Source organism: Papio anubis, chromosome 4 (assembly GCF_008728515.1).
Source record: "Papio anubis isolate 15944 chromosome 4, Panubis1.0, whole genome shotgun sequence".
In the NCBI taxonomy this organism is placed as follows: domain Eukaryota; kingdom Metazoa; phylum Chordata; class Mammalia; order Primates; family Cercopithecidae; genus Papio; species Papio anubis.
The window spans coordinates 115,812,926-115,829,655 of NC_044979.1; positions in this window are offsets into that span (position 1 = coordinate 115,812,926).

The following is a 16,730-nucleotide window of genomic DNA, read 5'->3' on the forward strand; positions in this document are numbered from 1 at the left end:
ATATTTGGTCAAATATTATTCCGTGTATGTCTGTGAGTGTGTTTCTGGCTAAGATAAGTATTTGAATCCGTAGAATGAGTAAAGTACATGATCCCCCCTCACCAATGTGAGTGGGCGTCATCCAACTCATTGAGGGTCCGAGTGGAACAAAAAGGCTGAGTAGGAGGGACATCTCCTGCCTGACTGTTGAATTGGGTGTCTTTTCTTGTATTCAGGCTTGAACTGAAACATTGACTCTTCCTTGGTTTCAAGCCTACCAATTGTAGATCTTGGCCCTGTCAGCCTCCATAACCTTGTGAACTAATTTTATGTATCTATCTATCTATCTATCTATCTATCATCTATCTATCTATATCTATCTATCTATCTATCTATCTATCTATCTATCTATCTATCTATTTATCTATCTATCTATCTATCTATCTTCCAAACTTGCTGTGTTACTCATGTTAGTCAGGGACCTCCAGGAAACAGACCAATAGGAGACAGATGGTTCTGTCTCTGAGAGAGGCCTGACTAATACAGCAGCTTTGGAATATTGTTGACAGAGTGCCCATCCCTCACCTCTTCACTTCCTCCTTTAAGAAGCCATGCCTATGTTGGAGACTGAAGGCAACTTAAAAGTAACACAGGGGATGAGAACAGCCCTAAATACACCTCACCTAATATTCCAAGGTGTCAAGAATTACTCTGGTCGAAGCCTGGCTGAGAGAGAAAAAAATTTCGTGAAAAATTTTAAAGCTCATTTCATAATTATAATGCCCATCTTATCCCAGAATTCCTTTTGTCTCAGAATATTTTGTAAAAAAAAAAAAAATGGATATTTCTAGTTTGTTCTTTCAGAGATTCCAGTGGTGTTTTATTTACCACAAAGCTGGTAAGTTCAGCATGAAGCAGAGAATAGCCAGTTATACCATATTGGGTTTCATGGGCCTTAATTCAATCAGATAAACCGCGGGTCATGTGGGCACTCTTAAGCAAGGAAAGACACAGTTGGAAAGAATAGAAACTGCATGCCCGTGCACTGACAGTGATTCAGTCCTGGAGACCTCAATCTGCAGGGATGAGGTCACGTAGAAACTTTTACAGTTGGTCCTCTTTCTGAAGGCTTTTAGCCCCTCATATTAATTTTAGGCCTAAAGGATTCTTAATATGGGAGGGACAATCACTGACTGAGGAGAAATAGATATTGTTATGAGTGCAACTTTCCTTTGGACAAGATAAATTAGACGCTCATATTCTTGCCCTCTGGGATGTTTTTGGCGATTGGGACTTCTGCAGCTAATTTCATTTTTCTGTTTTGTTGTTGTATGTTTGTTTTGCTGTTGTTGCTGTAGTTTCTACTTCTTTGCCCTTTTGTCTTGATTCTTGGAAAAACTCTTTCCCTTCTTTCAGTTTACTAATTTGTTTTTTGTGTTGCTTTGTTCTTTTTTTAAAAGCTGTTTTTCAGCCCATCTATTGGTTTTTTTAAACACCTTTTTAATACCTGCCCATCTTCTCAAATCTCTTTGAAGATACGAATCTTAATTTAAATTTCAAATATATTCCTACTTATTTGTGTTGGTTTCTGATATACATGTGGTGACTTGCATGTGTGTCACTTCTATAACCAAATATCTGGATCTCACAGTTCTTGATGGGTATGAGTTTCTCAGCCCCCGTGGGACCCAGCACTCAGGACGGGCTGCAGGTGGCCTGACCTCATTTCCTCTGGATGCTGGGTGTTCGGAGTCTCTGCCTTGCTTCTGAACACCAGCACATTTCCAGAACCTTCTGCAGCTGCCGGTTCCGTTAATGAGTGAGAAGGGGAGGACCTCAAAACCTTATAATTTCCAGTTTGTGTGTTTAACCAAATGCTCTATTTTTTCTAAGATACGACTTTTACTTCTTTAGTGGCTCTCTCAGTGAACCATTAGCTGAAACTGATGAAAATCTTATTGAAGAATCTAATTAATGAAGAAAGGTTTGAATCCACAGAATGAGTAAAGTACATGATCCACCCTCACCAATGTGAGTGGCCATCATTTAACTGGCATCATCCGGTTTCTTCATTAATTAGATTCCATTTGTTTACTCTTCTCCAAGAATTCCTTCTAGTCTCTGCTCCTCAGATGATGCCATTCCTTGCTTTCTGGTTCAGATATAAACTTAAATACATCTTCTAGAATGTTGATAGAGATAGAATTCATCTTAGGACAGGCAACAGGAGCATATGCATTTGTTTTACAAGTTTGGTCTATTCTTTTTTCTCCCCAAATGAATTCATCTTCTACTGACCTTTCTACTGTCCTTTACCAATCACAGAAAAGTAGGCTCTAGTTTCTTCTTCCTACAATCTCCACACTTGCACAGGTACACATATATACATAGCACACACACATGCATACACACACACACACATACGCCCAGTCCACAGCCCCCCTTCTGGCTCTTTCTTAACAGCCATGCTCCATGGACAGGAGCTCAATTTCCTTTGTGCAGCCCCCGCTGCCCCTCAGAAATGCCCCGCAGAGTGTGGCTCGGTTCCTGCTTAGCTAAGCTGGAGGTAGAAGCCTTCAGGCCACGGAAAGCTGGGAGTCTCCAGGGCCAGAACCCAGGGTGGTACAGCTGCTCTCCTTTTCCCTGTCCTTCACGTTCTCAGCCACATCTTTTCATTTAAAAAAGAAAACTTTCACGAATCATAGAGCTATCCTCTTGAACTTTGAAATTAGAGCACTTAAACACCTACTCTCCGTTCATTTAATCATGTTAGGGAGCTCCAGTTGCCCTCCTCACCCAACCCTGGCCCACCCTCCGTATGTCCCACAGCCACCGCCCAACCAAAGGCCTCTCTCCATGCTGTGATCTTGTTCCATCCCCTCCCTGAGCCCTGAAATTCCTGCTGTGTCATTAAAATTTACCATTTATCTAGGAAGAGGCCAAATGAAATCACAGGTTGCTCAACCCTGTGCAGCTGATGAGCCGTACTTTGCTGGTAGACGCCTGAGCACGTGCAGTTCTGCTGGGCTTTGGCGCCACCCTCCTCTCATGACAGTGGAGATAATGCCTTTACATATCTCCAGGAATTAGCATAGCATGAAACTGCCTGGAGGAACGTGTTCTAAATTAAATGATTTCTAGTCATGTCTTCAAAGAGAGAGACAGAGAAAAGTGATTCAGAACCATGTTCCTACATCTTCTACTTTACAGAGCCTTTAATGAGCACCTAATACTTGCCAGGCCTTTTGCCAAGAGTCTAAGAGGTGGGGCAAGGAAAAATGATATTTAGATGAATTTGTGTTTGAGGCCTTCAAGAAGTTTATGGTAAAGCAGGAATGTTGGTCATATATACACATTAGGAAACGAGAATGTAGTTGTTAACATAATGAATTGGGAAGCCATTAGGCTGAGGTAGGTTCCTACTGAAGCAAACAGAAACCTAACTCAATGCAAACAGCAAAATGAAACTTTGGGTTAATCAATCGGAAACCACCTACTAACCTCCAAGTAGGAATTTTCCACTTGAACCAATCAACTATTTTCTTTGTCTCTCTTCTGAAATACCTTAATAAAGGTTCCCCCAAGCACTTCCTGGCTGGAGCAGTGAAGAACTTGAAGTCTGATGCTGCTTGATTCACGAATCTCTGAATGTTCAAAGAAATTATTAACATTTTGGCATACCTAAGTTTGCCTTTTAATACAGTGAATGACATAAAAATGGTGTGCAATGACAGGGAAGGACAAGATGAAGTTGAAATACTTGTCAAGTATGTTGCTGTCCCTTCTTTTCTGTCTCACTCAAAGGCCCTCATAATGGCCCCAAGCTGGTGTATCACCCCACCCACTCCTGCCCCATATGGCGCTTCTGTGACCTGAGCTCCTTCCCTCCACTGTGCCTTCTGGATTTCCCATTTGCTGTTCCCTCCACCTGGACACGTCACCACCTGTGCATGTGTCCCATGGCTCAGAGTCCTCTGTCACAGTAAGTGACTCTGAGCACCTGGACCCAGACCTTCTGGTGCCTACCCTGCTAGTTTTTCTCGACAGCATGATTCTCCGAAACGTGTGTGTTTACTGTTCCGTTTACCATCCCCTCTCTCCACTGGAATGCAGGTGCCCCACCCAAGGGCATGTCTTCCCTGCATCTGGGTGTGTTATCAGGAAACTCATGATGTGTGCCCGCACAGTCACAACCTCTCCAGGACCTTGCACCTAATTTGGTATTCATAATTTTGTGTCATTTTCCTAAAAACAGCTCCTCAGCCTCAAATGATGTCTTGGGTCTCACAAAAACTCTCTACCTTGCCCATATCCCTGTCGGTGGCTAGCATAGAGAGGTGCTTACTAAATAAGTGGATGAGTGAAAGACTGAGTGGTTGAGTCTAGGAAGGCTTCTCGGAGTCGGTGACATCTGAGCAGCAAGCTGTGAACAAAGGCAGAGAGGCAGAAACAAGATGCCCTGCACAGGGACCCACTGACCTGGGAGGGGAAAAGTGGCCAGAGCCCCAGGAGGAACATGAGAGGTGGGAAGAGCATTTGCACAGGCAGGACCAGCACGGTGGGAGAAGGGAGGGTAGTGTGGTGTGGTGTTCTCATCACCCCTGAGGGAGAAAGCAGTGACTTCATCCAGGCCTTTCTGAGACTCCTTTTCCCAGTGTTCCAGGGCTCAGCATAGCCCTGAGAAAGGGTTTTCAGTGGTCCCTGGGTAGCCCCCATGTTGTATTCATCCTCACACCATCCTGATCACAGACCGCCCCAACCGGGAGATATTCTGGCCTGCAGCATGCTTGGTCTCCATTAGAAACAGAGGCCTGGACTGCTGAAGTTATGCACTGTCTCCTCATTTGAACGTGTTCAAGTCCAGGCCCTTTGAGAATGGTTCTTTGGTGCCTTTGAAGTCATTTTCCTGGTGCCTTTGTGCAGCCATCTCAACCAGGCTCGGGAATTCCCCTTGACCCTAAATTCTTTTCTCCCCACCTTCCTGCTTTCTTTGTTTGTTTCTTCAACCTGCTTCCTTGGAAACTGTGGGTAGGGTGCCGGCATGTACATTACCACTGCTATTGATAGGCGCTGAGCCTGTTACAACCTAAATAATGTTCTTCCTCCAAGCACTGCAAAACCATAAACCCAATTGCTGGCCTCTCTGGGATGCTGTTTAAGAAAGGTGAGCCTTGCTCTTGGCTGAGTGTAAAGGATGATTATTTGGGGTCAAAGAAGCTCATGTCTAATTTCTTATCAGCTGCACAACTGTGGGAATTCCCCTGAAACTCCCAGTCCCGCTATCTCATTGGGAGTGTGAGGACAAACACAAGGCCCATCATGCATGTTGTTGGGGGAGACGAGAGACAGTGGCAATGAAAGTTGCAAACTACAGAAAAACACGAACTTATAAAAAGGCAGTGATTATGTTAGAAGATGGCAAATGTACAATTAAAATCAAGCACAGGTTTCTCAACCCATTTCCTAGTGGATGAAAACTTCAAGCGACCACAAGCCCAGCACTGGCATTAAATTACTCTAAAATTCAGTTTGCACCAAAGGGAAGCCTAGAAACATTCTTGTCCCACTAGCTCATTTAACAGTTGGGGAAACTGAGGCTCAATGCCGCTCAGGGTCAGAACGGCGCTTTTGATTGGACACCCTACCTCCTCAGTGAGACTACCTGAAGAGCAGGAAGTGCCCGGTAAGCCCTTGATTCAGGTCATTTACTCAAAGAGGGCTAATTTCGTGAATCATGATAGGGCAGGGATGAGTGGGCAAGATGGACCCTCAAGAAGCCTTTGACTCATAGAACCAATCCTTGTTGGGAGTTTCACCTGCACTGCCGGGGGAGGGGGAGGAGACCAGCAACCCCAGACCTCAGTGGCCCTGCACCCTCCTTCATAGTTCACCCCTTTGGAGCTGGGCACCAAGGTGACTTCCACTTTCAGCATGTGATGTTGTCACATTTTTCTCCTCTGTTCCTGGTTCTTAGACAGCAGCCTTGGTCTCTCCAAACCTGTCATCACCAACTTGTATCCACAGAATGAGGAGAGACTAGTCTTCCAACAGAAGACTCCCAAACACCATTTTAGGAAGGGAGATTATGTCACCGGCCCATCACCAAGGAATAATCCCCAAAGCTGGGCAGAGGCAGCCTCTCCTGACTCACATGTTCTTCTGGCAAGGGAGAAGCAGGCTGCACAGGTCTGTAAGCCAAGTCACTATCACTCCACAGCGAACCTGCCCAGCTGCAGAGGCAGGGAGGAAGGAGGTGCCCCAGGATGGTGAGAGACTGGTTGGGATGGCTGCACTGCACCTTCTGGAAGGAAAGCCTATTTGTCCTCACACTTTGCAGGCTGGGAGCCTCCCTCACCTCTCGCAGTACCCCTTAGCCTCACCTGCCTTTGAACACACAGGCTCTACCTGCAAGTTTGTCCCTTCCCTCTTGTGTCTAATCAAATCCTCCTCACCTTGTCTGGATTTAGTAGAAATGATGTTTCCTTCAAGAAGTTTGCCTGACCCCTTCCCATAAGACTCAATTAGGAGGCACAGCAGCCTCTATTTCCCATGTCACAAAACCACCATGCTGCTCCTTGGCTCATGAGGCCGCCTGGATGCAAACCCGTGTCCCTGTGCCTTGGATTTCCCACTCTGCCCCAGCCCCTGCCTGGGAAGGACTAGATCCAGCCAGTGAGTGGGAAGCAGCACTTGAAGGGGGCAGCAGGGATCTCAGACGCATGAGCAGGCCCGTGTGGGGAATGCTGGCCCATCCCCCAGGCTCAGCGTTCTCTCCCAGGATGGCTGGGAAGCAGGAAACCACTGACTGAACTGACATTCTCACAGGATGCCTGTTTGCTCCAGTAAGGAACCGGCTGCTGTAACCACCTGCATATGTTTCTGTAATCATCATATCTCCTCTTTGCAACTTTCTTAGCCCTTGCTTGATCATGACCTTAATTCTGCTCTGCTCCCACCTCTCTGTGAAAAGCCCTGGATCACAGGGCCATGCACGTCCACAGATCCCAGGCCCAGCTCCACAAAACCCACTGGGTCCCAAGGACATGTAGAAATGTAGTCTCTGAGAGGACCACTGCTGGGGATGGACATGGGGAGCCCCCCCGACCCGGAGAGACAGCAGAAAGGGGGCTTGCTAAACTCACACGGTGCAGAGGTGGCTGAACAGGGCCTGTATTAATCAGGTCGGGCTGCCACCACAAAGTGCCACACAGTGGGCGGCTGACACATAGGCATTTATTCTCACAGCCCTAGAGGGGGGAAGTCTGGGATTAAAGCGTCAGCAGAGTTGGTTCCTCTTGAGGCCTTTCTCCTGGGCTTCTAGACGAACATCCCCTCTCTGTGCCCTCACATGCTCATTCCTCTGTGTGTGTCTGTACCCCAATCTCCTCTTTTTATTAGGACACCAGTCAGATTGGGTTAGGGCCCACCCTAATGACCTCATTTTACCTTTTAACCTTCATTTTACCTATTTAAAAATCCATCTCCACATATAGTCAGATGCTGAGTCCTGGGGATTGGAACTTCAACATATGAATTGAGGGGACACCATTCAGCCCAAAAGAGGGACCAGGCTGGGTCCCAGGACCCCCCACAGTGCTCTCCCTCCACTGTCCCCTCACCTTATTCTGGGCACCTTTTTCACATGGCCCAGCTCTTGCAAAAGCTGCCCCTTTCTCTCCCACTGCCACGGCCCTTCTTTTCGGTGAACTTCTTTTCCTTCAGGCCTCGCCTCCAGTGCCACCTCCCTCTGGCAGCTCCTGTCTCCTGCCCTGAGTCAGTGGGAGTCAGGCGACAAGGCGGCACTGGCCTTGTGATGCTGGTGCATTGGATACGTGAGGGGCCTTCTCCCTCTCTTCACCCCTGTAGGGGAGGGAAGATGTTTTTTCCACCATCTGAGGGTTCCATAACTGAGTCTCTGAAAAAGAAATGGACCACAGACAGATTAACAGGAGGAAAGTACACACATTTATTATGTGTGCTGGGGCATCACAGGAAAGTAAAGTGAATTCCCTGAAAACCCAGTGAGCTGTAGAAGCCTATATACCCTCTTCATAGTGGGGAAGGGAAGGGGTTTCAGGCAACTTGCGGGAGAGTCATGACTTTGGGGGAAAGATGAGTTGCCCCTTAGGAGAATAGATGATGAGGTCTGTCTGAGTGTCGTGTCAGTTTCTAGCCTCCTCCCCTGTGATAAGAGCCTTCTTCCCTAGATAATGAAAGTCCCTGGGATGGGATTGATGACAGCTGAGTTCCTCTGGGGGCTCTATCTTTGGCTGATTAGAGGAGTTCAGAGAAAGCCTCTCCATGCAGTTGCTGCTTTAAAGTACCTTTGGCTTGATAATCAATATACCAAAGCAGCAGGTTTGAGAGTGGCATTCCCTGCACTCCTTCATCCTCAGTGTCTGTACGTGATGCATCTCATTTCTTCAGAGTGCACTTATTTAGCATATTACTGTCAGGGAATCTGTCTGAAGGTCATTTCACAAGTCACGGAAGTGGAATGTCCTGCAGGACAACCACGTCCCCTAGCCAGCAAGAGAGCCCCGGGCCTCCCATGGACGTGTCTGCCTGCGAGTCGGCTGCAGATGTGCCAGGAACCAGTGGAATCCACCTTCCTGGTTTCCCAGAACTTTACTATAAATTCCTGCCTATTGCCAGGAAATGCTATGGAAATAAAAATAAATGAATTGGGAAGGCAGTATCAGTTTCAGGGAGCATTGGACTGAGTTGAGAGGATTTTGTTATTTCCCAGGCCATATAGGTTTGCATTTCCATCTTTGGTTCCCTGGTCTAAGGAGAGGAAATTCAATCCTAGTAACTAGCACAGGAGGTTAACATAGATTTTGGGGAACGAAGGAAAATGTGTTTCTGTCCGATGTAGGCAGAGTGGAAAGAGACAAGGGAAAGTGGGGGCTCAGGGAGCTGATGCCAGTGGCCCCTTGGGGTGAACATCCCATGACCTCACACTGTGATGCTCTCAAATCAGCACAAGCTGCTTCCCCTGGTACACACTGCTGAACCTCCAACATCAAAATTAAATGTCACTGTATGAGGCATGCAATTTCTTTGGAGAACTGAGCTTTATTTCCAGGAAGAGAAGTTTAAATCCATCAGACATTTAAAGGCAGGGCCCTGTGGCATGCCCAACATCAGAAGTGTGGTTCGAGTTTACGTCCTCCTTCTGTCCTGGAGAGGCTCATGGTTGGATGAAGACATGTACATATAAAAACTCATCAAAACATGTTGAGGTGCTCATCACGATCAATGAGCTCTGTGCTGTGGGACAGAAGGACAATAAACTAGCACTGTGAGCTGCCACAGCCCTGCGGCCTGGGGTGGAGGGAGGGCTAAGAAGTCAGTCCAAGGAGTTCTGGGCAAATGGAATGACTACAGGCTCCACGCTGTGAAAGACTATTACAGAAATCACACATGGCTGTGCTATTTAAGATGTTTGTGGCTGAAAATATATAACCCAATGAACAGTGGCTGAAACCTGAGCTGCTTCTCCCACTTCCAAGGAGGCCCTGAGCTTGGTGGTCTCATGGGCTGGAGGCACCCCTGCAAGACTCCTTACGCTTTCAAGATTCCAGTTCAAGCACCTGTCTTCATGGCAGTACCACGAGAAGGAAGGCAGTGGGACAAAAGCGACGTTGCCATCACAGTGCTCACTCCTTTTATCATGGAGCAAGTGATTTGGCAGAAACCCCAACATTTATCTTTCCATCTTGTTAACCAAGTCAAGTCACATGTTCACCCCATGCCAAGCCTTGGCCAAGGCCGGTCAGATGGTCTTGATCAAAGCTTTCCCTATACAGGAACCCTCATATGTACTGCCTTGATTATACACTTTCCCTGTGCAGGAACCCCATATATACCACCTTTCCAGATACAGGACCATACCCTTTCCCTGTCTGGGAAGCCCCCATAAACACAACTTTGATCATACCCTGTGTTTCCATATAGAAACCAAATTAGAGGCCCTTTTTAAAGAAGAAGGGAAAGTAGGGTCTCTTGGGGACGAAAAAAAAAAAAAAAAAGCAGTGTGAGACAGTAAGATAAGAGGATATTAAGCCTTTATGAAAACAATTTAAAGTACATCAGGAAATGTATCACTCTCCTTAAAAAAGTGACTGCATTAAATTCATACAAAAATCCCAACATGTGAAGGGTCTGGGCATCATTCTGTAGGAAGCTAGAACTCAGCTTTCTCTTTTTATAATTTAAAAAATTTCTCACATTTTAAAACTTTTATTTTTCATAGAGACAGGACCTCACACTGCTACCCAGGCAGGTCTCGAACTCCTGGGCTCAAACTATCCTCTTGCCTCAAGCAATCCTTCTGCCTCGGCTTCCCAGAGTGCTGGGCTAACAGGGGTGAGTCACCGTGCCTGCCCTTCAGCCTGCTTTACAGGGAAACCACCAAAATGGCCAGCTGGTACTTGAGGTGGGGTTCAGTGACAGGAAGCCCACACAGAGGGTCTTTAGCCATGTCCATGGCTCCATGTCCACCATCAATTCCAGAATGCCTCTTTCCCCATTTGAAGCAAGCACAGGATGCGGCGCAGTAGAGACTCTTACCAGCAGCTCAGGGGTCTCCCCAGTCTAGACATGAGGCTGGGTAGAGGTCAGTCATTTTCAAGGTTTCCTATGATAATTCTTGCTGTTGTTCTTTCCTTTTGCAACCAGTGAGCACTTTCAGAAGGCAAATGATTCAGGAACCAGATATTGAACTAAAGAAAGAGAAGCCATGGTGTCAGAGCCCCTCTGCAGGGCTGAGGATGCATTGAGGGGAATTCTGGGGAAGCCGGGAAGGCCAGAAGGGGTCTGCTCCCAACGGGGAGGTGAGAAGGGTGAAGGCAGATGGGACACAGGCCTGAGGCAGTGGGCTGGGCAGACCCCAGCGGCTGTTTGTGCCAGTCAACACCCAGTAGCTGGTCTGAAGACAGAGTTGGAGAGGTGAAACTTAGAGGTTTCCTGCCTTGTCCGTGTTTTGCAATGTGGAGTTTATTACAAGTCAAGGACACCGAGGCCAGCAGCTCAGGAGATGGTTTCCAGTGGGAGATAGTTTGTTACTCACAGTTCCTAAGAGAAGGGGACATACCATGCCATGCAGGGCCACATGAGAAGTACTAGAGTCACTCAGGAGGCAGAAGGAGCGGGGAAAGTGTGGACAAGAGCTTTCACTGTGGTTTTCATGGGAAGGAACAGGTAGGGCAGGGTGGGAAGGCCTAGAATTGGCTGGTTTGAATTATTTCAGAGTGTTGGGGCAGAGGGGCTGTGCCTCATGGTCTGACACCAGGCCCTTGGGTGTTTAGGGCAGGAGGACAGTGGTCAGAGTGTGAGAGCCGTAAGGAGGTAGTTGGAGCTATGGGCTCTGGATTGGTTGCTTAGTATTTGAAAAGTACAGATCCAGCGCAGTGGCTCACGCCTGTAATGCCAGCACTTTGGGAGGCCGAGACGGGCAGATCACCTGAGGTCAGGAGGTTGAGACAAGCCTAGACAACATGATGAAATCCTGTCCCTACAAAAAACACAAAAATTAGCCAGGCATAGTGGTGTGCACCTGTAATCCCAACTACTTGGGAAGCTGAGGCAGGAAAATTGCTCCAACCCGGGAGGCAGATTTTCTCCCTTTCTCCATAGCTAGAACATTAAAATAAAATGGGATACTGTGATTTGGTGATCAGAATTGTTTCTGCCTGTGTATTACCATTGACACCAGGCAACTTCCAACCATTGGTAGGTGAAAAGTTATATCCAGATGTACTGGGACCAGAGCAGAAACGAGACCTCTGGGCAGATCCTGTCCCCAGCACAGGACCCCAGATGGTTGTGGTGCATCCCTCCAGAGAATGGGCTGCTGTGGACCCTGTGAGACCTAGTCCCTCCCTCTGTCCTTCCTTGGGTCGTCGTTTTCCTGGGCCTGTAACATGCTCTTCCTGGGCGTCGTCTTCTCTTCTATAGCCTTGCCCTCCCCTGTTCGGGCACAGTTTCTTGTGTCCAATGCTGAGACTGCATCTCCTCTTCCATAGACTCCATCTCATTCTCTGCATGATCTTCCTGAGTTTCTAGCCTGTGACCCCTTTCCTTCCAGGTGCCTGGCACATCTGCTGCCCTGTGTACTGCTGCACCTGAGCTGCCCCTTGGCCTGAGAGTTGGGTGTCTGATACAGACTGACCAAAAGATTGTGCTCAACCAATGTTCTCAGAAGTCTTTTTTCCCCCTTTACAGGGAAAAGCCCACATCTTTTAAAATGTTAATTACATAGACCAATAGTTCCAGGAGACAGTATTCTTCCTTCAATGCTGAATTTCTAAGCATGATTAATTTTGTTTTGAGGACTTCTTAGTCCCGGTTGCTAATAATGTTGAAACTTCATTACACGTAGATACTAGCAGTGATATTCTCACCAAGCATTTCACCTTCAGATGTAAGGTAACTCTCACGAATATCCTGTGGTGATTTGATTCTCATACCATAAATAAAGAAACTGGGGCTTGCCCAGTAAGTGGTGTGGGGAGGATTCAGTTCCACCTCTTCCACCAAGCATATTCTTCTTTGCTCTTCACCATCTGAGCTAACCCTTTCCTACAGGATGCCAGCCCAGGGCACTGCTAGAGCTGGGACTTCCACAGCCAGAGTGCATTTTCTTCCAGAGCCCAAGGAAGGGTTTCTTGGCCTTTGCTTGGAGAGAGATTCTAAGAAATTTTCTAGAGATTCTTTCCTGGTGAGAAGGGGAATGAAAAAAAAAAAGAGACAGAGACGGAGACAGACAAGAGATAGAGACATGGAGATAGATAAGGACAGAGAGAGATAAGAGAGAGAGACAGAGACAGACAGATAGAGATAGAGACAGAGAGAGAGACAGAGAGACAAAGAGTGACAAGAGATAGAGACAGAGATAAAAAGACAGAGAGACAGAGAGATGGACAGTCAAAGAGATAGAGACAGAGAGAGACATAGAGATAGAGACAGAGATAAACAGAAAAAGAGAGACAGAGAGATAAAGAGACAGAGAGAGATCAAGAGAGCCCCAGAGGAGAAGTTCTTAGGCATCAAGTGATGGTGGAGGAGCCCAGCACACACAGGCTGTACGAGCAGCCTCCTAGGCCTTTATTCTCCCTCCGTGTGTGTAAGAACAGCCTTCTGGGGCTCACAAAAGAGGGCATCTGGGGCTCCTAAATGAGGCTTCAGGACAAAGACCCACTGGGTCTCCCTCAGAACAAGGCAACCTGCTTCACCCAGCAGCAGAGAAAGGATGTTGTTAGGAGCAGAACAAGAGACTCCAGGCTGCATTCAAAGTCTTCTCTAACAAACACAATTGCAGCGGCATTGTTCTCCAATCAGAGCCCCATTGACTGAGCGGCTCTTGTTATCTGACCTTCCTGTGAATGTCTGGGAGCGCTCCGAGCCAACACAGCCTCTTACGTAAGAGGATTTTAGAAAGAACCCTTTGTGCCAACAGGTGGTGAGCACGTATCCACGAGGGCAGGTCTTCCCCACCTTTCCTCATTTACTGAGCCCATGAATGGCTGGGACCAGGGCCTGCAGCGGGAACAAAAGCCCCATTCACAGGCACAGTCTCTGGAGAGCTCCCGCGGCATAATGCAGGGCTCTGGCTTACAGGTTCGCAGCGCGCGCTGCTCCCGCCCACCCGCTCCAGACTTCCGAGTGGACTCTGCAGTGTGATGCTGCAGGTGGGAACAAAAGTTCATTTTCCATTGTGGGAAAAAAATGTGTGGAAAGCATTACCATACTATTCAGAAACATCTAGACAATTCCTTAGTCACTGAATGGCTGGTTTTGCCTGCTATACCCAGACTCAGCTGAGGTGCCTGGGACTCTGGAATCTTCTCCACCATGCGAACACATATCAACAGGGTTAGGAGTGGATGGGCACAGCCCTGTCCTCACCTCTCACCTTGTGCCTCTTCATGGATGTGACATTGAGTCCACTCTGTTGTGTTCTCATGAGGCACCCTGATTCATCTTCAGCTTTCGGGGCCAGCAATAACTCCTGCTCTTTTTTTTTACCCCAGACTCTGGCCTTTTCACTAGATATTTCCAACAAGATTAGACACTGTTAATGCTCCAAGTGAACTATGTTCTTTTCTTGTAGGCTCACATCACAGTTGTGACCTAACAGGTCTGTGCAATTATTCTTTATTGTCTTTTTCTCCCCAATGGGGAGGGGACTGTGTCTGGATTTGCTTCCCCTGAGACCCTGTACTAACACAGCATCAGCACTGGACACCATGGCCAAATCCAAGCTCAGCCTTCTCTGTTCTCAGTGCTCACTGTAGGCCCCCACAGTCCCAAAACAGAGTGGGAATGGGCCAAGCTGTGACTCCTGAACCTGTCTCTTCCTCGGAGTGAGCTTCATACATTATGAGCACAGTGTTCTTTTCTTTTTTTCTTTCTTTTTTTTTTGAGACGGTCTGACTCTGTCACCCAGGCTGGAGTGCAGTGGCGCCATCTTCGGCTCACTGCAACCTCTGCCTCCCAGGTTCAAGCGATTCTCCTGCCTCAGCCTCCTGAGCAGCTGGGACTACAGGCTCATGCCACTACACCCAGCTAATTTTTGTGTTTTTAGTAGAGACGGGGTTTCACCATGTTGGCCGGGATAGTCTCGATCCCTTGACCTCGTGATCCACCCGCCTCAGCCTCCCAAAGTGCTGGGATTACAGGCATGAGCCACTGCACCCAGCCGTGTTCTTTTTAATGAACTAAATAATCTAAGTAATGCAATGGAAGAAGTTGGTGGAAAATCTAATCAATCTTCCCAGTCTGGGAATCCGCACTCTCACATTTGTCCTCCTGCCTCTGCTTGCCACTTTCTCCCTTTGGTAGTCAGGTTTTTATGTGTAAATCCTGATTCGTGGAAGAGAATTAGAATTCATGGTCTACTTCTGATCTAGTGGCCTGTTAGGTAGGTAAAAATCTTTATCATCAGTGCAGTAACCATTCATCCTTTCCTAAAGTTGGCAAGGTGTTAATTCACGTAATCCTCATAAACCACAGGATGCAGTGGGAAGCTGCCATTCTCATCCCTGTTTTATATATGTGATAGCTGAGGTGCCCAGAGGGTCAGTCACCTGCCGGGCCACACACTGAGAGGGGAAGCAGGGCTGTGGCCAGTTGGCCAGCAGGGCTGCTTGCCTAGGACACATTCTCAGCCACCCCACTGAGGTACTCCTAGCCACAAGCCTTTGGATTCACTGTCGACACTGAGGCAAGAGATGATCCTTCAACTGAATATTGCAAAAAAGAAGAATTTTGGAAATAAAGTACCAGACGTGGAAATAAAAGAAATTTAGGAAATTTGTTTCCTAAGGAAAATTGTTGCTTTGCTGGATCTGAGGGGTGACTGCATCAGGTCTGAGAGGTTAAGTCTCTCAGAGAAATATTCACAACTTGTGTGTAGGATGAACCACAGTGTGGCCATCTCCAGAAAGACAACACTGAATTGGTAAGAGATTTGTAACAGGAAGAGGCTACTGTATTCCAGGTGGATCTGGACCATCCCACTATTTGATTTCTTGATTGGGTTCACATTGACAATTTTTGTCTGCCTTTTTCAGATCCATGTGAAAAGCCACTGCTACCAGCCTCTCCATGGGGTCCATCACATATTTTGATGGGGATTTTGCCTTTAATATAGTCTACTGTCTTTGAAACATCCCTTTCTTCCTGTCGTTCAAATTTGTTATTATTCTCCTCTGTATTTCATAGGAAAACAAATATTGCTTGTTATATATGTCTGTTAAAATATTGCATACACTTTTGCTGTTTTGGTTTTGCATCCTTTTTAAAACTCTGTGTCACGATCTTTTTATCGGACTTTAACTTTTCAAGATTTCCATGTGTGTGGGAAACAATGACTTTTTTGTCTACAAATCCCGAGTTTCCTATCGCTCTCTAAGGAAGTTGCTCTTCTGTAACAGCTGTGTCAGTATTTCCATTGCCTCACACTTAATTAACATGTTTCATTCATCTGTTGCAATTATCGTTTTTTTTTCCTAAAAAATGCCAGGTTTTAATATAGAACAGTTATCCCGCGATTAATTAGAACCTTTCAGCTCACTATTCTTGGAATATCCTTTTACAATTTTAGCACCCTATAGATTATCTGAGGCTCAAAAAAATGAATTTTATTGTTACTACTGAAATAGTTGGAAACAATGGGGAGTGGGAGGGATATAGATGCAGCTCTCAGAAGACGTGTGATATGCCCCGTTCCCCAAATCCTGGCCCTGTGGGGATTTCTTCATCCTTCAACGTCAGCCCACAGGATGAGGATATGATGGAATAGGGGGGTGTAGTTTACTGTCAACCTCTCTTAAATACCCTTTTTCCAGCTATTCTTTGATCTCTCCCTCTCATTCTCTACAGGCAGGAAAACAGCTCACTTTTTCATATTGCAGTTAAATAAAAGAGTTGGATGCAATGGGGTCTCTCTAAACACTATGGGAGCAAAAAGACTGAGGCTTCCAAGATTGCCCATTGACTGAAGAATGTTGCTGAAGATGCTGCTCTGTTTATGAATGCAGCATTTATGAATAAGACCTGCAACAACCAGAGGCTCAATGGTGGAGAAGGAGGCATCAGGCCATGAGTTACAGTTCAATGCTGTGACAAGGGGGGGTGAAGTCCATGCCCAAAGCCAAGGGAGATTAATGGTGCCTCTGGGCTTGTGGAAATCTCCCTAAAAGAGGTCATATTTCTGGGAAGAGATATTTGCATACCAAGGGACT